Below are 24157 nucleotides of genomic sequence, written 5' to 3' on the forward strand. Positions count from 1 at the left end.
ATGTTAGGTTAAGTATGTCATCTGTTACATGTATTGCATGTCACGTAATATTCATTGTCACATGTTATGTCATGTTATGAAATATTTTCTGTTACATGTTATGCCATGTTATAGAATATTATCTGTTATATATATGCCATGTTATGAAATGTTGTCTGTTACATTTATGTTTCAAAGTATGTCATGTATGTCGTCTTACGTTCATGTCACATTACGCTATGTCAGGACTTCTGTCTTTTATGTCACGTTCATGTCACATCACGTTACGAAATGTCATGTGCTAGGATAGGATAATATCCTAGTGGAACTCCTTTGTTCACGCTGGAGTATCTAAATAGGTGTGAAATTCTCAAGATTGACAAAGTACAATCAACAGGTTGCGAATGAGGCCTAACTAGCTGGTCACTAGAGCGTGCCAGGCACTAACGCCGATCGAGCCACACTTTATGTTACGTGTGTCTACAACAAGTATGGCACAAACAATTCATGGGGCCACAACAACTGTGGAGCATACACTACGTGAGACACAACAATTGTGACACGTAGAATACATGGGGGCCACAGAAACTGTGGAGTACGTATTAACGCACTCACAGCTGGTATAGACACTTGTGTTGTGATGCTGTAATCGGTAGGGACACACGACTCAAGGGGACCTGTGTAGCACCCGTATGGTCACTTTATTAATTAAGTCTATTGAATAAGATTCCAAATTCATGTATTTTACATTCAAGTCAAGTTTCACAAGTTCACGTTCATGTCAGGTTATGAACACGTTCATGTTATATCATGTTCACGTTCACATTATGTTCAAGTTTACGTTTATGTCAAGTTTCAAGTTTATGTCACGTTAAGCTAAGTTTTAGTTTCAGTTCAAGTTATGTCAGCTCATGTCATGTTATGTCAAGTCATGTTATGCTTATTATCTCATGCCATGTTATGTCAAGTCACGTTATGCTTATTATCTCATGCCCTGTTATGTCAAGTCACGTTATGCTTATTATTTCATCCCATGTTATGTCAAGTTATGTTTTGTTTACTATTGACTTGAGTTGTGCATTCATGCCTTTATTGTCATGCATGCATTATTAACCTGTGTGGGAGTTTCCTTTTAACTTGCTGAGATTTGTAATCAAATCTCACTGTGGTAGTCCCAACTACCATTCCCCCCGAATGATAGATTTTGTTTCAGGATCTCAAGAAGGATCGAGAATCGACCAACTAGAAACAGTCGACTAAGCAATGGTGTGTCGTAGGTGATAGTACAATAGTTACCTCAAATTACTACTTGTATTTGTGGAGTTCAATCTCCAGTACTCTTTTGATCACAACCATTTTGGACTAGTGTTGTGATCTCAGTTGTTTAGTATGTCATTATGTATGAAGTATGTTTTTAGTTTTTGGGATATTTCAATTTGGTGCATAGTATTGCTAAAGAAAAAAATTATTCACTGTAAATATTGCATAACGCTAGATGCATGTTAGGAACATTGCATCTTATATGTCATGAATGGAGGCAGGTAACCTTGTGTTGCATGTCTCGACGCTTCAAATGTCAGTCTTATCCCAAGCGGAATTTGGAGGCGTCACAAGGATAATTCCCCATTTTAACCTTTTGGAGTCGTGAAAAAAATTATTTTCATGCTATGCTTGAAAAATTGTAGTTCATGACATGTGCATATATAGCAAGCTTTCATGTGAAAATAATATTTATATGTTATATGCTAAAATGGAAAAATTTCACATGTCATGTAGGCAAGTGGTCATGTACTCAAAGTATCATATAACATGATGTTTCATGCTCAAAATTACAATTATAACATGAATATGACATTATCAACAAATCATAAATAACTTATCAAGGTGTAAGTTAAAGGTTGTTGCATGTAAGAGGCATTTGCATATGAGCTGCCCTATTTTGGAGAGAGAGGCAGAGAGGGGCGATTCTTAGGCAATTTTTTAATGATATTTTTTTTCGTGTTGGAAGGTATGTTTTTGGTGGGATTTCCATATTACGTTTATTGGTCTGTCTGTTCTATCGCTAGGGTTGGACGTTGACCGCACCTTTTGCCCCTCTTATGGCATCTCTGTCGGCAAGGAACGGTGGTTCCAATCCTATAACAAAATCTTATGCACAGGTGGGGAATAAAGTGGAGAATTCCTCCTTTAAAATTCCCATGTGCTTCCCAGTTGATATCAATGGTGAGATGGGTTTTATTTTTTTGAAAAATGAAATGGTGAAAGCTGTAGAGGAATTTCGTTATGCTTTAGTGATGAACTTCATGAGATTTCGCCCATCTATTGATAAAATTAGATTGAATGTCATGAAAACTTGCGGATTGCAAGAAATCTCAACCATTAGATTTATGGATGATTACTATGTGTTGATTCATATGAAAAATGAGAGAGATTTTGTGCATGGGTGGGCACGTGAAGGAAGAATAATGGAGGGTAATGCTTGCCGGCTATTCAAATGGACTAAAGATTTTGATGTGAAAAAATAATCACCATTGGCACCACAATGGATATTTTTACCCGGGTTGCCTATGCACCTGTATAGGATTGCTTTCTTGCATATTATTTCGACCCGGTTTGGTCGTTATCTTGGAATAGGCAATGCTACATTGAATCGTACTCATGCATCAGGGGCAAGAATTTGTGTTGAAGTGGATCTGACCATGGAACTGGTGAAGGGTTTTCCGATTGTGTTGTCGAATACAAACTGCATATGGCTGGAGGCCAAATATGAAAAGATAGGTTTTTATTATTCAAAATGTTTCCGTCAAGGCCATACGTCTGTTGTTTGTAAGGTTGGGGAGAAGAAGAAGGATGAAGGAAATCTCAAAGGAAAAAAGATTTGTCAACCAAAAAATATTAAGGAGTTAGTGGAGAAAAATTCTGTTATGGATGTAAGGATGATGAATGCTGATCAGGCAACGAGTTCTAGTAATTCGCAGGGGAAGGTCGATGGTATTAATGTGGTGGAAAAGGAGATGCCTGTGCTTCAGCAGATAAAAATGACTAATGAAGTTCAGCATTGTTCTATAGCCACGAAAAATCATGTTGATATGGTAAATACGAGAACAGAGAAGGAAAAAGAGTCAAAATGGTAACATGCAAAACACATGTGGATGGTGGAGAAAATTAGAATGAGAATGAGCACAATGGTGATGAATGTGACGTTGTATGGTGTGATGATGAAATTCAGGCACTTCCGCAGGATGCTATGGATCCGCCACAGATGGTCAATAATGAGGTAGCCAACGTCATTGAAGATACGGGTAGAGGCCTTCATCAAGGGGAATCAGCACTAGGATATTCATCAGATAGAGAAGAGGGAGAAATACTAGTGTTGATGGGGAAGGAAAAATTGTATGAGTCGGATGTGGAGCAGCTTTCGATAGCTAGAAAATAAAAAATTCTAGAAACGCATGAGGAAAAGTCAGTGAGGAAGTCCCAACGGGTGCATGCCCTATCCCAAAAATTGAATTTATGAGTGATACAATTTTTTTTTTGGAACATTAGAGGGCTGGCCGATTCGAGAGGAAGGTTGAAGAAAATTCTTAATAAAGTTAGTGCAAATCTGTTTGCTATTTCGGAACCGTTTGTTGATGAAAATCGTATGTATGTTCTTGGAAATTTTTTAACCTACAACTATTATGTGTCGAATGAATTACAAGATAGAAAGTTGTGGTTATTTTGGAATGATCCTAACACTTTTGAAGTTATGGCTTGTTCGAAGCAATCCATTTCTAGATGGGCTGTGTTTTCTGGGCAGAGAGTACTAGTGACTTATGTATATGCCAAATGTGCATATGTGGAGAGAAGAGCTTTATGACATGAGTTAAGGGAGAGGGCTATGGTAGATCAGCCATGGCTAGTGCTGGAAGATTTTAATGTCATTTGCACAGATTCAGAGAGAATTTGTGGCCATCCACGACCACTTGTTTCAATGGCGGAGTCTAATGAGTGCATTGATCGATGTGGTCTTCTTGATTTATTTTGTTTTGGACAATACATGTCATGGTGCAATGGGCACGTAGGAGTGTCTAGAAGTTGGGCTAAGCTGGATAGAGTGCTTATTAACAATTCTTTTTTAGCTTGGTTTCAATCAGCACAGTTTAAATATTTGAGTCGAAAATCCTTAGATCACTGCCCAATGGTGGTTTATTCGAATAATTTGTTCTCATTTTATGGACCTTCCCCTTTACGATTTCTTAATATGTGGTGTTTGCATCATGATTTTTTTTGCTTGTTTAAAGGAAGCCTGGATCAAACAGGACGAGGCATCAGGTGTTTTGAAATTGGCTATCAGACTTAAAAGAACAAAGTTAGCTCTTTGTGCATGGAACAAAAATACTTTTGGAAGAGTGGATGGCAATATCAGAGCTCTTAAAGAGAGGATGGAAGTCTTGGAAAATCAACTTCAGTTTGCCTATTCAGAGGAGACTGAGGCTGAGTTTTTAGCTATGAAAATTGAGATGGAAGAATGGGAGAAGAGGGAAGCCATTCGTCTAGGGCAAATTGCAAAAACAAAGTAGCAGACAGATGGTGATCAAAATTCTAGCTTTTTTCATGCGAGCATCAACCAGCACCTAGAAAGGGCTTTATTAATAAAATGGTTCTGTCCGATGGAAGGGTATTGGAGAATGCAGAAGTTGTACATACTGAAGCAGCAGAATATTTCCAAAATTTTTTAAATGAAGTGTTGGTGATTGAAGGTTGTGAGTTGGATATGCTAATTGATAAATAGATTACGGATGAAGAAAATAGTTTGTTATGTGCGGAACCTTTGGAACTTGAAGTAAAACAAGCCATTTTTTCCATTCTGGAAAATAGTAGTCCAGGACCATATGGTTTTGGGTCAGAATTTTACATGTCATGCTGGGATATAATTAAGGAGGATGTCATTGACGCGGCGAGAGAATTTTTCAGCGGTGTTCCTCTATCCAGGTTTTATTCTTCATCCTTTATTGTGTTGATTCCGAAAATGCCGGAGCCTTCGAGTTTTGAAAAATTTCGCCATATAAGCCTATGTTTAGTGGCTTATAAGATATTTTAAAAAATCATTGTTGCTAGACTGATAGGTGTTATTGATAAGTTGGTCTCTCATGAGCAATGTGCGTTTATTCCAGGGCGAAGCAATTTTGAAAACATTACGCTTGTGCAAGAAATTGTACATTCTTTGCATAAAAACATTAGTGGGGGAAATGTGATGGTGAAAATTGACATGGCAAAGGCGTATGATAGGGTGAATTGAGATTTTCTTTTGAAGGTGTTTCGAGCATTTGGCTTTTCTAGGATGTTTTGCAGGGTACTTAAAAATTGTGTGAAGTCCCCTTGGTTTTCTATTATGATGAATGGAACTTCTAAGGGTTTCTTTCAATCATCACGAGGTTTACGTCAAGGGGATCCACTTTCTCCATACTTATTCATTATAATGGAGGACGTTTTGACGAAGCTGCTCCGGAAAAATTATGAGGAAGGAAGGATTGGTAAATATCATCATTCGATAGGGGCCCCCTTGGTTTCCCATTTATTATATGTTGATGACATTCTTATTTTTGGGAATGGGGGGAAGCGGTCCATTAAAAATCTGGTGCATACACTTGAGTTATATGAAAAGTGGTCGGACCAAAAAATAAGCAAAGAAAATCAGCTTTATTTTTTTCTTAGCTTATTTCATTATCTTGGAAGCGCGGTTTGTTGAGAATTATAAGGTTTAAGGAAAATTCCCTATGAAGTATTTGGGTGCACTTTTGGTTTCAGGAAGGTTAACAGCTCGGATTATTGAACCTCTTGTTGAAAAGGTGAGGAAGAAAATCGCTAGTTGGAAATGCAAGCTGCTCTCGCCAGGAGGAAGATTGATACCAGTGAAACATGTGTTATCAAGCATGGCCATACTTGTGATGTCTATAATAAATGTTCCTTCGACTATGTTTTCCTGTATAAACTCCATCCTAGCAAATTTCTTATAGGGGGAGGTTGATGGTAAAAGAAAATTCCATTGGCGATCGTGGAGTAAAGTTTGTAAGCCAACTAATGAAGGGGGTTTGGGGGTAAGAGACCTCAAAGAGGTGCAGAAATTGCTTCACATGAAATTTGTTTATCGACTGGTATCTAAAGACAACTTGTGGACTGGTTTTTTCAGGGCCAAATATTTTAGAAATAATCACATATTATTGCAAAAAGGGAGACCAACTGATTCTCGTTTACGGAAATCAATAATGACTATTTTACTGTAAGTGATGGACAATATGTAAAAATAGTGGTGAGAGGTGGTAATGCCTCGTTTTGGTTTGATAGATGGTTGGCGTCGGGGGTGTTGTCTATGCGAGTTGATGATATTGTAAATCCTAAACTATGTATTAGTGATTGGTGGGTTAACAACTCCAGGGATGTGGATCTTTTAAGGGAATTAGTGGGTGTGGATAATCCTATGGAAATTCTTCAAAATGTGCTGACTGGTGAAAGAGGGACATATATTTTTATTTGGAAGCCTTCCGATGATGGTAATTTCTCAACAGCTGCTGCTTGGGAGGTGATTCGAAAGAAGGGTTAGTTTTTTCCGGATCGTGATTGGTTTTTGCATAGCATGTTGCCTAAACGAATATCTATATGTATGTGGAAAGGTTGGTTTAAATGCTTGGCTGTGGATGAGAGAGTACAAAGTAAAGGGGTGTCACTTGCGTTAGCTTGTGATTGTTGTGCACAGAGAAGCATAGAAAATATTGATCACATTCTTTCCTCGGGAGATGGGGCGTCTAAGGTTTGGAATTATGCTAGAATGTTAGGGGTTCCTTGTTTGCACCATTGGCCGTGGAAAACCAAAGTCTCTACCTGGTTTTATTATGCAAAGAAGTCATCTATTACAAGTATATTAATTGGCTTAATTCCCTGTTTGATTACGTGGTGCCTTTGGAAGAGAAGATGTAAAGTGAGAATGGAAGGTAAGCAGGAAAGTGCTAATCAAGTTTGGCAAGCTGTGTGGGTGTGGATTAATTTATTGGGCAATAAGATTGTTTCAGTCCCAAAATTATATGTGCATGATAGAAAAATTTTGGAGGAATTCCAGTTGAAGTATCCAAGCACTTGTAAAAGACCAGAAAAAATCGTTACATTGTCTAGGACTCCAGTAGGCTGGATGAAGATTAATTGTGATGGAATTTTTCATGGTAATCTCGGAAATTCGGGAGGTGGTGGTATCATTCAAGATAGTAACGGCATGGTTCAAGGTGCTTTCTCAACTCAATATGGTTATGGTACAAACAATGGGGCAGAGTTAAACGCTATTTTGGAGGGTATTCATTGGTGTAAATTGCTTCAAGTTGTTAATGTTATCATTGAGAGTGACTCACAAATAGTTGTCGGTTGGATTCGAAAGGGAAGGTGCACTCTATGGTATCTTTGAGATATTTGGGAAGAGCTATGCAAGGAGTTGGAGGGAATGAATTTCATGGTGGCACATCAATACCATGAAGCAAACTGTGCAACAAATTTTTTAGCAAGAGAAGGGGAAATGGGAAGAAATGCAATTTATGCTAGTCATCAAAGCTTTTCACAAATTTTAAAAGGCATTGTTCGGATTGACTTGTTGGAGCTTCCTTCTATTTGCAGATAATTTGTTTTATGTTTGTTTGGATATGTTTATAGGCTTGTTTAGATTTATTTGGTTATTATATTGCTTCTTTATTGATTTTGTTGGTTTTGATGCTTGGGATGGTTTTTATGCTTATATGTGAATCCTATATATCCTGCTTGTTACCACAGTATCCTCCGCCATAAGCGAATGCTTTATCAACAAACTTGGGGTAGGGGCTACTAGGACATATGGCCCTGACTCTTCTCTCATAAAAAAAAAAAAAAGGTATAAGTTAGAGGCCAATTTGCAAACTTCCCGTGTGCATTAATCGTAGCGGCTTTAATCAAAGTTATGCTGAGTTAGGGTCTTAACTACTCAAGGAAGATGCTCATAATCAAAGTGTTTCAAAAATGATTATTTACAAAAATATCTCTAAACTTTTAAAAATTGCCACTAAGGCCCTAATTTTTCACTATTTGTAAACGAACTCCAAATTCCACCAAAATTCACAAACCTCATATACTCTATGCTCTAAAATCATATAAGCCCTTCGAATTTTAAAAATCAAAGTAGAACTAGTCCAAATACACTCAACTCGTGGCATGCACTTTAGTTGATTCCTAAGTGTACTTTCTACTATTGACCCTTATGAATGCATGCATATTCAATTTCTTTAAATGTAAATAATTACTATAATCCTTAATTACATGTTAAAAGCTTAATCTTAGGTGAACAAGTTCATCCCAACACATAATCATGGCTAAAAACATTAATCTTCATTAATCATCAATTAATCAAGCATGATGCTTCTAGCCTAAATCACAAAGGCATGCTTCAAAATTCACCCAAATCATGTATTTTCATTCTTATCTCAATCACAAGGTTTTTCTAAATGCATTTTATTCCATCCAAGGTGATAAAATCAAGACTTCATGCATTAATCACAACCTTAATCAAAACCCATGCATGCTTTGATGATCAATTCAAAATAGAATTAAAACCTATCATGGCATACTTCTAATCTCAAAATCAAACCTTCAATGATCATTCTAAGAAATTAGTAAATCATATCAAAATAAACTAAAACATGCTATAGCTAAAATTCCCATTAAAACAATTTAAACACTTAATCCAACCTTAATGGACTTGGTTTTGATTTAAGCATGGTAACCTTTTCTAAACTCAACCAAAAATCACTTCAACACTTAAAAGCAAAAGATAACATGCAAAATAAGATCTAGGGCAAGAAAACTTACAATTTTCGTGGCCCTCTAAAGCTCCCAACTCAAGAACTCCCAAGAACACTCCAGAACACACCTTTCATATTCACTCTAGATTTTCTAAAGGAAGAAGGCTCTCAATGCTCAAGAGGAGGCTTGGAGAAGTGGTGTGAAGGAAATTTGGGGGTGAGGGAGGTATTTATAGGAGGCTATGGGGGAAGGGATGTTGGCCTTGGTCCATGGTGATTGGGTGAAGTGGGCGGTGGAGAAGGAGGTTTGAATTCCATCTTGGTTCCATCACCTTGTGCAGGTGAGTAGTGACCCAAATCAAATGATTTTATTCACTTTCAGGTGCTGCCATGCAAGGAGAGGGTTCAACTTCTACCATGGTGCATCATTAGAAGGAAAAAAAAATGAAAATAGTTTATGACATCAAGCATAGTAGCCATCAAGTTCAAGGCTGAAATTCTGGACAGTTTTGATCATTTCTTGACTCACCCTCTCATCCTCTCTTCATGGTGGATTTATGCAGGTCATGAGTCACTCTTGGAAGGCTTTTCCAGGTAGTGGAAGGTGGGGGATTGGCTGCCAAGTGATGATGAAGTGGCAGCTTAAAGGGAAGAGGTGAATGGAAGGGTGTTGTCGAGTGGTGGTGGTGGTTTGATGCCATCGGTTTTTTGTTATTTTTCGTGAGAAAAGATTTTGGTCAATTTCCCATAATGAATCTAAGGGTCTCTTGGGGATTGGATGGTGATGGAGGTGGCGTGAGGGTGTGGGTCATTTGAGACCAGAAAATAAAATCAAATTGCAAGGCATTCAGTTTCCATCCAACTAGTGTTTAGGTATAGTTGGTTTTTTTTGGGTTTTTGGTTTGGTTCTTGAAACCAATTTCGTCCACCACTATGTCTGCATTGAAAGGGTATTTTGAGGTGATAAAAGACAATAATGACCTTGAGAAAAAGGTACAAAAAGCTTGGGCTAGGGGTTGTTCAGTCCAATGCACACAAGAGTACACATGTGTGCTAATTAATGTGGGTTTAGGGTTTTGACATGTCATTACCCTTAATGACATGTGTGGAGATTTATCTAGGATTCTAATATGATATAAGAGTGATGCAACTAAATAATAAAACAAGTAAATTTCATAGCAAAATGGCTAAAATGATTAAGAAGCAAATTAAGCTCAAAACATGGTTTAAAGATCACTAATAATGGGTAAGTTGATTAATGTCATTAACTCAAGCTAGAAGCTTAATTATGGACAATTGAGAGTCCTAAGGGGTGTGGGGTACTACTTGGGCTTGAGGGAAACCAATGGTATGGTGTATGTGGGTTTCAAATAGAAGTGTGAAAATGCAAGACAAGGTTTTGGGCCTTGTTGGGCTTAAAAAGGGCCATGAGTGGGAGTTCCATGGTTTATGGGCTTTGGGTGTGGGTTGATGGGAAGCCTTGGTTCCAAATTTTAAGAGGTCATGAGAGGCCTTAAGATCCACAAAGATGGAAATTGAAAGGCTTGCGTTATTATAAATGAGTCATGGGTCAAAGCTAACACCAAGTTAGGCCCAAAAGGCCTTATGCCTTCCTCACACTTGGACCAAATCTTTCTAAGACTATCCCACAAAGACTTAAACTCTAATAAGGTTTGGTTCAAGGCTTCTAACACCTCATTTGTTTTCACAAATGAAATGAGATAAGATGAGTTGATATTAAAGTTAAAAATTGAATAAAATATTATTAGAATATATATTTTTAATATTATTTTTGTTTTGGGATTTAAAAAAGTTGAATTGTTGATTTTATTTTGTGAAAATTTGAGAAAGTTGTAATGATTAGATGAGATGCGTTGTGAAAACAAATGAAGATTTGAACAAGTGGGAAGGAATTCGAACCACACCCATGTGAAGAAGGGTTTCTAAACTCCACATAGACCTAGGCTTGCGGCCTAGCCAACCCAAGATGCAAGGCACAACTAGTGCCTTGCAGTAGCCCCAAAAGGCATCCTGAAGGACGAGTCAGCTGGGATCTCAACCAAAGCAATCTGGTTGGTGAACGTGCACACAACTGTTGGACCAGGTCAGATCTGCAATCGGTTTAGAGTTTCATGTTCTTACATACCGTCACGAGGGTTCTTTACTTGGCAACAACTATAGCATATATACTAGTTGGGAACTGATTTCATAAAAACAAAATGTAATAACTTCTCATTTGCATTCTTTGGTCATCTATAAATTGACACATTGGCTTATGAATTGAACAATCTTAGAAGGCAATTTCAAAATTCTCTCTCTCCCAAGAATTTTCATTTCTTCAAAACTTTTTATTAGGATCTATTCATTCTGTAGAGAACAGATTTCTAATCTCTTAGTTGAATAGTAAAATCTGAAGGCATTCAAGTCTAATTTTGTGTGTGCATAACGCAGTTAAACAAACAGACTAGTTCTGGACTTCATTATATATTAGAGATAAATTCGCTTGTAACCTATGTGCATACCGTTACTGATGGTCGTGAATATTGTTTTAAGAAAAGCGACATTATAACGCGCCTTCAAGCAAACTTTTTTCTCTCACCAATTTATTTTTTTGCAACCCCTTTGCACTAACTGTTAATGTTTTGTTTCGCACTCCTTTGGGTCAGGCTCTAACAACTCAGGTCTTTAGAACTGGGCCTGCAAAAGATATAGAAGAAAGCACCTAGGAGAGGGCGGCCTTGGGGCCGGGGAGTCTCCAATGCTAAAGTTAATAAATTCTCTTGGGAGTTTGTAAATAAGTGAAAGAGTCTAGGGATCAGAGAGCTTTCTCTTACCTGGGGCTTACTATTTATATCATGGGTCTGGGAAGATCCAAATCATGTTTCCACGGTGTTCGTGCCCCTCCTACTATTCCTACTATCAGAGTTCTTTAATGTGGCGTGGTTTTGCGATGGCACCATCAATGTGGCATGTAGCTCGGCAGTGGCGCCATTTATGCGGCGTGGTTTCCAGGCCTTGCTTTTATCCCTTATGAGCCGTAGATGTTTCCATGTCAATAGATCAAGGGTTCTCCGCATTTGCCGCTGCATTCAATACAAGTTCCTAGGTTCAGCACGTGGCTGAGCGATATCAGGCTAATCTGCCATGTTAGTCACTTGACCCCTTTCCCTAGTTGACATCTTACGTTAAGCATGGTCTCAGTGACCCTGAGGCTAGTTATTGGGCCAAGGCCCAACGGACTTTTTTGGATGAGGGAAAATCCCCTTACAATTACCATGTCAAATCCTCTCGAACAGGTCTGGGGGGAATTCTTCCTTCATTCCTTTAGTCCTTGCACTGCAAGACTACTCGGCCCCTTTTATCCTGAACGAGCAATGTTTGGTCTCCAACTTCTATGGCTACATTGTGAAGGTTCTGTTCCACATTGAATGTATCCCTTCGGTTCTTTCATCATGACCTCTTGTCAAGCAGTCATTTATTTCTTATGTTGTATTAGTAGATACACTCTATTAAAATTATAGCAATCGAGGGATTCTAGTACTTTGGAGGACACGTGGAGTTATGTTGCCTCAGGAGGTCAACCGTCGATTTCTCCTATATAAGGCCCCTTCCTCGCTTGTGATAGTTCACTTCACTTATTCTCTCTTTTACTTTATTCTCTGCGTTCCTTTCTCCCTGTTAGACTCCTTCCTTCACATCATTTTCTTCCAATTTCCCTCTAAAATTCCTTTACTCTTATGATTACTCATGGCTTCGAAGAAATCTTCACACCCTTCTGGATTGGTTGGGTCCTCTAGCAATGCTCGAGCTACTGTCGACCAGGGTGGCACCGCTTCAGAAGAGTTCCCTGGGTTTTCGTGGTGATCGGTGGTGACTTCTACGTAATTGGAGTCTATGAAGGAAACCTATAGGGTCCCTTCGAAAGTGGAGTTCGTGGTGCCCTCTCCTATCAAAGGGGTGGTAGACTCCGAGGGCTTCGGCACCAAGGTTTCGGTGTACCCCGCCATGTTCTCCTATGGCCTTAGGCTGACCTTCTGTCGGCCAGAGGGAAGTATTGGTCTTATTTGAGTTAGTGCCTGCCCAACTTCCTCCCAGTTCGTGGAGGATTCTTGTTTCGTGTTGCATCATTTGGTGTCGTGCGTTAGAGGAGGCCAAGTTAGACTAGCCAGACCTCACAACGTGCGAGTTCTTCCTCACCCACAATATTTTGAGGAAAGGCCGGCACCTCTACGGCTTTCAGCCAGTCTAGGAGTTGGTGCGGTTGGAGGCGCAGCATACCATTGTGAAGGGGTATCGTCGTTGGTTCTTCTTCTTGTCAAACGATGGTTGGGAATTCCCAGTCAAGTAGACCATCAAGTGCCCGTATCACATGGACGCTATATGGGGCACTGTGGATGGGGATAAGGGTCTTCGCCCTAACCCGACCCTCGAGGAGGCACTCAGGCTCAAGGTCGTTCAAGCTTGGGTGGAGGTGCATTCAAGCGATGTTTCTTCGGAGGCTTTGCAGACCGAGGATAGCCTTCTTCGATATCTGGCTCCCCCGACCAACTTGTGCTCCGACATGGGCTTCCCAATAAATCTGGTCATGTCGCGTGCCAGCAGTCTCTACCCCAGTCCACCGGTGGAGGGAAAGGAAATAAGCCCCAAAGGATCTCCCCCGTTAGATATGATTCTAACAATGTTCCCACACCTCCCGGGGGTCTGTCTGTAATGGCGTTCGTTATTCGGCCTGAACCGCCGGCACCCAAGAAGATGGCAATGATAGCGAATCTTCCTTGCATCGTATCGTCGCTTCAGGGCTTTGTTGCCAAAGTAGCTCACATGGTCGAGGTTTTTTCCTCCGACAATGTCGAAGTGGAGGGGATTGCTGTTTTGGCCAAGGAGGCAATGACACCTGGAGCTCTAGATGAGGGGGAAGGTGAAGAGGTCATCAATGTGGTTTTGATGGACCTTCGAACGATGGCTTCGGCGGGCCACACCGATGGCATCCGCAAGTTGGAGGGTGGGATCAAGAGGCTATTCGTAGGGGTAAAATCCTTACTTACACACTCATCAGACTCTTTGTTTGTTTCCTTTCTTGATCTTGATTCGGACTCTTTGTTGGAGCGTCTGGCGGCCTTCATCGTGGATGGCCGATAGGAAGTGACAAGTGAGAACCGGGCACTTCGCTCGCTTGCGCAGTTGGCCTTGGACTTGGACTTTGTGGCGAAGGAGCAGAAGTATAAGGAAGAGGTCGACGAGGCTCTTGCTGACTTTTCAAGATCCCAAGGCGAAGTTGGTGCTCTTCTTATCGGGGCTTCACTTGCTTCTGAGGAAAGGGAGGGGTTGCAACGGTCTCTCGACAACTGTCAACTGGAACTTGAGCGGCTACAGGCCGAGAATCGAGAGCTGCACCGACGGTAGGATTTCGACGACCGGACGTACAAGTGATTGATGAAGCTATTCGAGGATGCCAACAAGGCTCTAGCTAGACAAGAAGAAAGCCCTGAAAGAGGAAAAGAAGTGGAGGAGGGACTTGGAGGCCGACCAAGGTGAGGCTAGGATGGTTCTAGAGGCTCGTGAAGCTGCTATCCACAGTCTGTGAGAGGAGTTGTCATATGTCCATGGTGTTCATGATGACACGTGGCACTTCAAATCTACCGACGGCTTAGAGCGGATGAAGACTCATGTTCTTTAGAACCCTTGGTACGACCTTAGGGTCTTGTATGTGGGGAATCTTCCTCTGCAAAAGCAATCTCTGGATCGGGGTGCTTTTCTCGGGAAGGGTTTGGTTCCGAGCACCCTTGGTGGTAGCCCCGCTGGGAACAATCCTACCAGCTAAAGGCGGACTTTCCAGGTAGATCTTCTTGCTCTTCTCTGTTGTTGTGGCCCTAAACCTCCTCTTCTACTTTTCGTTCTCGCCCTTCTGCTTTTTGAGCTTGTCATTGAGGCCATTCATGTCCGCTGTCTTCACCTCTTCCAACAGTTTCTCATGCCTCTCCTCGGTTGGCAGGTGGTTTTCAGCGACTTTTGGGCAGTCGCTATCACAGTACGACTCAATTAGTTGCCTCATTACATCCTTGTTGATTTTTTTAGAGGTAACCTCAGGCATTATTGACATGTCGTAGTGATGGAGATCTTTGTCTACCCTTTCCACGGAATATGATCTGATCATGCTTGATTGTGATGAGTTGCCTTACGTCATATTCGGCTCCAGGTTGCTCTACGTCTTTATGTTGTAACTTGTTCTTTGTAACTATGCGGCTTTATGTTGTAACTTGCTCCATGGAACTCGGCAGCTTTATGTTGTAACTTGCTCTTTGTAACTCTGCGGCCACAGTTTGCAGCTGTCGATGATTAATAATATTACCTTTTATTAACCGTATCTGGCTATGTTTCTTCATCCATTCTTCCTCTGATGTTTCATTCTTCTTTCCTTAGTGGTTGGCTTGGGGGGTTTGGCCTCGAGGATTCACCTTACAAGGCTTTATGGTCCACACCGCCAGTGTCCGGTCTAGGCCTAACGACCCCGCTAGCCGACAGCTTTCCTGTTCACTCCACTTTCGTTGGCCTTTATCGTGTAGTCATTCTCCAGGGCCTTAGCTACTTTGTTTAACGAGGCCGACATTCTCCGCATTCTCCATGTGCTAATTTTCTTTATTTTTTTGTCAGTCTTCTAGTCGGGCTTTACCCCACTTGATTCTTTTATTCTTCCACTTTACCCCGCCTTATCGTGTATTCTCCTAGTGGGCTGATCCCACCCTCCGCCGAAGGGAGACAAGGCTGCCTTGGACCTGGCTTGCCTTCTTGATCCACGGGGATGTATGTTGTTGGGGCAGTTTGGGATTGTACTCGTCTTTGTCCATTAGCAAAAATATATTCTTCAGGTAGCTGTGGGGCTGATCCGATCCTGCTCTCTTCTCAGGGAGGTAAGCTGTCCGGACAGTTTGGAATTGTACTCCTCTTCCTCCATTAGCATGAATTTATTCTTTGGATAGCCATGGGGCTAATTCCGCTCTCCGTTGAGAGGAGACAAGACGACCTCGAGCTCGAGCTCGGCTTGCCTCCTTGGTCTACAGGGTGGTAAGTTGTCCGGACAGTTTGGAACTGTACCTGTCTTCCTCCATTAGCATAAATTTATTATTCGGGTAGCTGTGGGGCTGATCTCACTCTCCATCTTGAGGAGACAAGACGGCCTTTGGCTTGGCTTGCCTTCTTGGTCTGCGGGGAAGTAAGCTATCCGGGCAATTTGGAATTGTACTCGTCTTCCTCCATTAGTATTATGTATTTGAGTCCTGTTCGGAAGATGCGACGCCCCCAATTCCCGCTTTGGATGGAACGGAGACTTAGAGCATTGGGACATGCAACACAATGTTACATACCCTGTTCATGACAGTTAATATGCAATGCATCTTAGTATGCAACTAGTAGTATGCAATAATCGCAGCGGAAATAAAAGGTTAAGGTGAAAAATATGCCAGAATAACTAAAACATCCAAACTTCATTAGATAATCATCATGTTCAAAATACTAAAGTAGCATAGACTTATATACAAAGTCATATCATTCTCTTCATGCGATCTAAAGCATAAAGGACTTTAGCTATGTACATCAAAATTATGTCCAGCTTCCTCTTCAGATCTGACTCCTCCTCAATCATGCGAATCAAAATTATGTCCAGCTTCCTCTTCAGATCTGATCGATTCCTGACACAACTTCTATCATTCCGAGTAGAATCAAAGTGGTCCTATAAAAGGGTGAGATTTACTTGAAATCTCAATAAGTTAAAACAACTAATTGATACAAAGATAAATCAATCATGAAAAATGATAAATATGCAATGCATGAGATGCAAAAAATAGTATACATGTCTCCCATCCAGATTCATCAACATCTTCTAAAAATATGGAGACACGGGTTTTTTACTCAGTAAGTAATCTCGTCATCATTTTTTAAAACACATAATTTCTCATAAAAATCTCATCATAACTTTCATCATTATAGACTTATATCATTATCTTAATTAATAACATAACGTGTGGTAATGTCACAGTTTCTCCATATGTAGTGTGAGTACCTGCCGGTGACCGTAGTATAACTTACGTTGAAACTACGTTGTCTATAGACTCATTCTCAATGCATTGGTAAATATAACATATCAACATAAAAATTCATAACGTGTACACCTACCAGAGTTAGGTGTCATAACATGTTGATTGTGTTCTTTAAAAAGAATTCATTCGAAGCCTGTTGACTATTCTTCGTCAACCCAAGGGTTACCACTCCACTATTAAACACTCTAAAGTGGACAGAGGAGTTTCACTAGGATAATTTCCCCATCCTAGCCTTTGGGATTGTGATAAAATGATTTTCATGCAATGTTTTGAAAAATGTTTTTCATGACATGTGCATATATAGCAAGTTTCATGAAAAATGATATTTATATACAATATACCAAAAATGGTAAAAATATCACATGTCCTGTAAGTATGTACTCAATGTATAATATAATATGATATTTTATGCTCAAAATGATAATTGAAATATGAATGAATATTTATCAATAATTCATAAATAATTTATCAAGGTATAAGTTAGAGGCCAACTTACAAACTTCCGGAGAAATTTGAAATTAGCGTCGTGGTTGCATAAATCATGTGTATACTAAGTTAGGGTTAATACTCTTATGGATACATTCAAAATCAAAGGTTTCAAAAATTGAATATTTACAAAAATACCCTAGACTTTCAAAAATTACCATTTAAAATTGTCACTAATTGTAAACGAACTCGAAATTTAATCAAATTTCATGGACTTCATAGTTTTGGCATTTCAAAACCATCTATGCCCATGGATTTTAAAAATTCAAAGTGGAACTTGTCCAATTAGTCCCAACCCGTGGCTTGCATCCTAGTTGATGCCTATGTGTATTTTCAACTATTGATCCCTATGAATGCATGCATATGATATTTTCTTTAATCACTAATGATCACTAACATCTTTAGGGACATTATAAAGTCTAATACTTAAGTAGTCAAGTTCATCCCAACACTTAATCAAAACTAAGAAATCATTAATCACCAATATGCTTAAAACTGACTCATGCTTGATAATCAAAACAAGATAGATTTAAAACCTATCATGACATACTTATAATCACAAATTTAACCTCCCATAATCATTTTAGGATAATGATAGATCATATCAAATCATGCTTAGGACATGCTATAGCTAAATTTCCAATTAAAAACGTTCAATCATTCAAACCTTCCTTTAATTGACCCGGTTTTGCATTAAACATCATAACCTTCTCAAAACTCAACCAAATTTCGTACCAACACTTGGAAAAAAAGCTTGACATGCTATCTAAGATCAAAAGGAAGAACACTTACAAATTTTGTGGTCTTCCAAGCACTCTAAGCTGCCTTACACAATAACACTCCAAAACTCACTCAATTTGCACTCTTTTGATCTCTAGGAGGGGGAAATGCTCTCAAGGCTCAAAATGATGTTGTAGCTGTGGTCTGGGTGAAATGAGAAGTGGAGGGAAATATTTATAGGTGGCCAAGGGGTGAGGGACGTTGGCTTGGGTGCTTGGTGATTGGGTGACATGAGAGGTGATCAAATCTGGAAAATTTCTAGATTTGCTTGCATAAGCTTAGGTCGCTTGTGCAAAATGAAATAATGCCCTAAACCACCATCATTTCCTCTCCACAGTAGCTGCAAGGGTCCTGTAGATGACTCCAGGTCGTGGGGCATCACTTGGGTGGTAGAAGATCCCTCAAACCACCCTTGAAAACAGGTGGATGAAGGTAGTTTTGTGGTGGCAAAAAATCAGTTCAGTTTTGGATTTTTTTGGGCAACAAAAATGAGTCAAAATCCTTCATGATGGTCATGGGACTTCTTGGTGATTGGGTAGTGAAGGAGGTGGCATGGGGTGGTGGTGCAAGTCATGGTAGGAGGCTGGTTCAAATTCAATTCAAATGGTTCCTACACAAACTAGACGAAGGTGCACCTGGTTTGGTTCTTTGAGTTGGTTGATGCAACCAATTTCGTCCAAGGCTAAAACTGAGTTTGGGAGGGTCTCATGAGGTGCTTAAAGACCATATTAACCTTAATAAAAAACAACAAAAATGTTGGGCCAAAGGGCAAAACAGTCCAAGCATTACAAAGGGCAACGCACAAAACCAATTGAAGCATGGTTTGGGCTTGTTATGTCATTTTTCTTAATGACAGGTGGAATGGTTTAGCTAGGGTATTAACATGGTCTAATCATGGTTTAAGAGAGTATTAATTCAAGAAAATTTTAATTAAAAAGTTTAAGAAAATATTAAGCATGATTAAGTTTCAAAGTATGGCTTAAAGTGCACTAACCTCAAGTATGATGGTTAATGGCCTTAGCCAATTTTCAAAACTTAATTTGGGTACTTTAAGTGTGATTTGGGCTTAAGAAAACCAATGGTATAATGTATTGGGCCTTTGGTCTTTGAGTGGTAAAATGAGTCCAAACATGGCTTTGGGCCATACGAGCTTCAAAAGGGCCAAGGGTCCAATCTACACCAAAAGCCTTATGCCTTCCTATACTTGGGCCAAGACTAGCCTTGATTTCCTAAGGGCTTGGTTCAAGGTTTTCTTGGGCTAGCCAAAATTACTAATGGGCTAGCATCTCTAATCCTTAGCTCATTAACACTAAGTACCAACATTAATGATAATCCCACTATCAACCTTAATGAAAGTGATTAACCCAAAAATAAAAACATAATCTAGAGTACTTAAGGGTTAATCAAGAGTTAATTAAGCGAGGTGTTACAGAAGATAAGGACGTTATCATTATTTTGCTCTTAAGGGCAGGAGTTAATTTCACAAACCTGGGCCCCATTGCCTATGTTGTATTGTGCTTGTCGTTTTCTGCCAAGCAACTGCTGCCCGTGTTGTCGATGTATGTGTTGCTGATGTCCATTGATGTTGCTCCAGTATTTGGGCGGTCAATAGACTCAGCCCACACTCCTTTGGGGAGAGGTCGGAATGCCTCATGCCGAACTGCCTCTTTGTCCCCCGGGGAGGTAATTCAGACAGCGATATGGCTAATCCGCTCCATCACCGCGGTGGCGGTCGGGATAAGTATTCAGGCAACCTCTGGGCTAAACCTACTCTCCTTCAATGGAGGTACAAGGTGGCCTTTGGCTCATCCTGTCCCTTTGTTTTCCACGGGAGGTAGGTTTTTTGAGCAGTATGTATCTGGACCCGTTCCAGCCCGTTGACACCGCAGGAAAGGGTAAGTTTGGGTCAAGCTGGCACTGATCCCACCCTTCGTCGTAGCGGGGGCCAAGGTAAATTATTTGGGTAGCCATGAGGGTGATCCCGCTCTCCACTGCGGGAGGGATAAGGACTGCTCCCGCCCATTCACATTTAAGTGGAAGGTAAAAAATTTTCTTCAGGTAGCTAAGGACTAACCCGCACTCCACCACCAAAGGGATAAGGCAACCTTTAGGCCTACATTTCCCTCTAGTGCCCCGCGGAGAGGTAATTCAGATAACGATGTGGCTGGTCCTCTTCTTCACAGTGATGGGGGTCAGAATCAGTGTTTTAAATTTCGTACCGTACCGGCTGTACCGGCTAAAATACCGGCCTATATTTCGGCCGGTACCGGCCGATATTTCGGCCTGTGTTTTTTTTTTTTTCATTTTTTCAAATTAAAAAACTTATTTTTTAACCCCTCATTCAGACTAGACTATTTATAATTTTTATATATATGTATTTATATATAATTTATTTATATATAGACTATTATTTTGGAATATAATTTTTATATATATTTATATATATAATTTATTTATATATCGATTATCCCGAAACGTTATCCCGAAATGCTATCCCGAAACGGTACCGGTACTGAAATATTTCGTTCCAGTGCCTTGATCGGTACAATGTCCGGTACGGTATTCAAAACATTGGTCAGAATTAGGGGTGTCAAATCGTGTTAACGGGTCGTGTTCGTATCGTGTCAGAGTATATACATTACAGTTAATGGGTCAACACGAACTCGACCCGTTAAGGGTTTCGTGTCAAAATTCTAAACACGAACACGACACGGTTTGATAACGGGTTGACACGACACGACCCGTTATGACACATTAGGAAATAAATTGACACGACACGACCCGACCCATTTCAACCCGTTTACATTAATGGATTGAACTGACACGATATGACACGACCCGACACGACCCGTTTTATCCCATTATAAATTTTAAATATAAATAATATCTAAAAAAAAAAACTACAAGTCTAAAATTACAATCCAAACAAATATCCACACACATTGTAACAATATATTAAAATTACATCTCAAATATAATAAACAAAACACACATAGTAATTATATTAATATTACAATCCCAAATATAATAAAAATTAAAAACACAAATCTAAACAAATCTAGAAGTTGAAGAATGAGGTGGAGTGTCCTCCAAGCCCTTGCCCTTGTTGTTCTCCAACTCCATTACATCTTCAGTTAACTCGTCCAAATTAACTTCTTCTTGTATTTCTATTAAAAAAAAGACATCAGTAAAGTTTTATATTATTGAAAAATTACAGTTATTTATTTAATAAAATACTATAATATTACCTTGCTCCTCACCATATAACCAATCTCTAGTGCAAACTAATGCTTCAACAATATCTGCTTTTAGTGCACTTCTAAACTGATCAATGATACGCCCACCAACACTAAAAGTAGATTCAGATGCAACTGTAGAAACTGGAACACTCAAAATGTCACGAGCCATACGAGCAAGATCAGGATAACGAAATTCATTTCCTTTCCAAAAGGAAAGATATCAATCTTTGCATTTCTTTCTGCCCTAGGTTCATCCAAGTAAAGATCCAATTGACCTTTTTTCATATAGCCAGAAAGTTCATCAGGTCTAAATGTATCAAATTCCTGTATACAAAAAACAAATAAAAATATTTTCAAGCCAATATGTGATATGAAACAACAATATAATATAAATCATTAAACAAAAAATATTATTTGATATTACCTCCGATAAAAAATTATCATATGAAGACTGACTTTCCTCTCTAATAACAGTGCTATCAGAAGTCGTGGTAGAACATGTCATTGTAGGAGCACTAGAAGAACCATATTCCATGAAAAGAGATGACATTTTGCTCCGAACATTCATATACTCTATAGAACATTCTCCATAAAGCTTTGTATAAGAAAAGTCAACAAAATGAAGCTTGTATCGAGGATCCAATATAACTGCTATAGCCAACAACACATTGATCTCGGACCAATATTTCTCAAACTTAGCAAGCATTTTACAACACATTCTCTTCATGTAGTCATCTTCACCCTCAGAGTGCCTCTTTAATGTAAAATAAATCGAAAACACTGATGGAAAGTAGAGATTGGCTGTAGGGTATTTTATCCCAGAAAAATTACAGGTGTCTCTATAAAAAACTCTCAATAAATCGTTAATCTTCTGTACTCTTTCCCACTCAGATATTGATGGACAATGCTTAAAATTGGAATCAATCAACTCCAAATGAGTAAAGGCACGGCGATAGAAAAGAGCACTCTCAAGCATAAGATAAGTAGAATTCCATCTAGTGGGGACATCCTGTCTCAACCCTTTCTTGCTATCCAAAGACATTTGATTTGTTGAATCCATAAATTTTACTTTCCTTGTTTGTGATCCTTTGACATACTTGATACTTTCACGAACTTTTTGGATAGCAACATCAATCTCTTTTAATCCATCTTGTACTACCAAATTCAGAATATGAGCACAACAACGAAGATGAAAGAACTCACCATCACAAAGAAGAGCTTTCTTAATGTTCAATTGAGTTTTTAACAACTCTACTGAAACATCATTAGAAGAAGTATTGTCTAAAGTCAATGAAAAAATCTTGTGTTGAATTCCCCACTCACATAGCAAATTATAAATTTTTTCAGACAAAGATATGCCATTATGTGGTGGTGGCATAAAAGAAAAGTTCAAAACTCTTTTCTGCAGAACCCAATTCTTATCCAAAAAATGTGCTATAATGCACATATAACCATCAGTGGTTATAGAAGTCCATAAGCCAGATGTTAGACTAATTCTACCAGGAGAATCATTTAACATGCATTTAATCCTTTTTTTTTCTCGATGATACATCTTAACCAAATCAGCCTTGGCAGTATTCCTAGAAATAATTGGAACATCTGGACGTAAATATTGTAATAAAGATCTCACCCCCGAATATTCAACAAACCGAAAAGGAAATTCATGCTTCACAATAGCAGATACCAAAATTTCTCTATATTGTTCAGTGTCAAATTTATGAGTGCTTACCGAAATATTTCCACTATTTTGTGATAACATCATCTGACCAATATCTCGTGAACTTCTCCTAGGGCATGTCTCAATGTGACGCCTCATATTGCCGGTTCCATATTTGCTTGCTGCCATATAAATAACTCCACACATCTTACACTTGCCTCGTGGTTTGCCATCATTGTTCTCAGAATCAGGAACCATTTCAAAAAAAGCCCACACGTTTGACCGTTTCCTTCTTTTTGTTTTAACTTCCTCATCTTGAATACTTTCTGAGTCAAACGGGTCCAAATCAATCATCTCATCATTTTCACTTGTTGCCGAACTCATCTGAAAACAAACAACAAGAACAAATGTAAGAGTATGACATTAATTGTAGGGGACCAATTTACGCGTAAAAAACAAAAGCAACAATTGTGTAGATTATATGCCCGATTTTATAATTAATTACAAAATTTATTACGAGATTGATATATATATATATATATATCTTCTAGAATTCTTGATTAAGATCATCTAGAATATGCCCGATTGAGTAGGAGAAAGATAGACTCGTAATACAATCGTGTAGATTACATTTCAAGAGACTTTGGGTAAAATAAAATAAATGAACTCTTTAACTGAATTTATTGGAGTTTTAGTTGAGTTAATGACAATAGTAAAGCATGACTTACCTTCAATAATTTTTGTATTTTAATTTTTTTTTCTTGTTTTATTTTTCTCCACTTTGGGATGACATATGTCACATACACACCAAATTTATTAAATTTTCTCCGCCATCTATTCATGTAGCAATATATAATCATCTCTTCTTGGATCCAAATTTAATAATTTATTCTTGTTAGGAAGAATTCTCCGCCATCTCAACAAACCACAACAAAGCTGAAAGATGCTAATACAATCAATCTTCGATGTTCAAAACAGGATTACTAGCTAGTTTATCTCCTGATGACTGGTTATATTGACTACTCATCATGACCAACTCATGATAACTCAAATTTTTTTATTTTCTACGTACTTATGACTTGGTTTTTTTTTTCAATTGTTTCAAGATCTTTGGCACTTTCAAATTAAACC

This window comes from Juglans regia, chromosome 12 (assembly GCF_001411555.2).
Source record: "Juglans regia cultivar Chandler chromosome 12, Walnut 2.0, whole genome shotgun sequence".
In the NCBI taxonomy this organism is placed as follows: domain Eukaryota; kingdom Viridiplantae; phylum Streptophyta; class Magnoliopsida; order Fagales; family Juglandaceae; genus Juglans; species Juglans regia.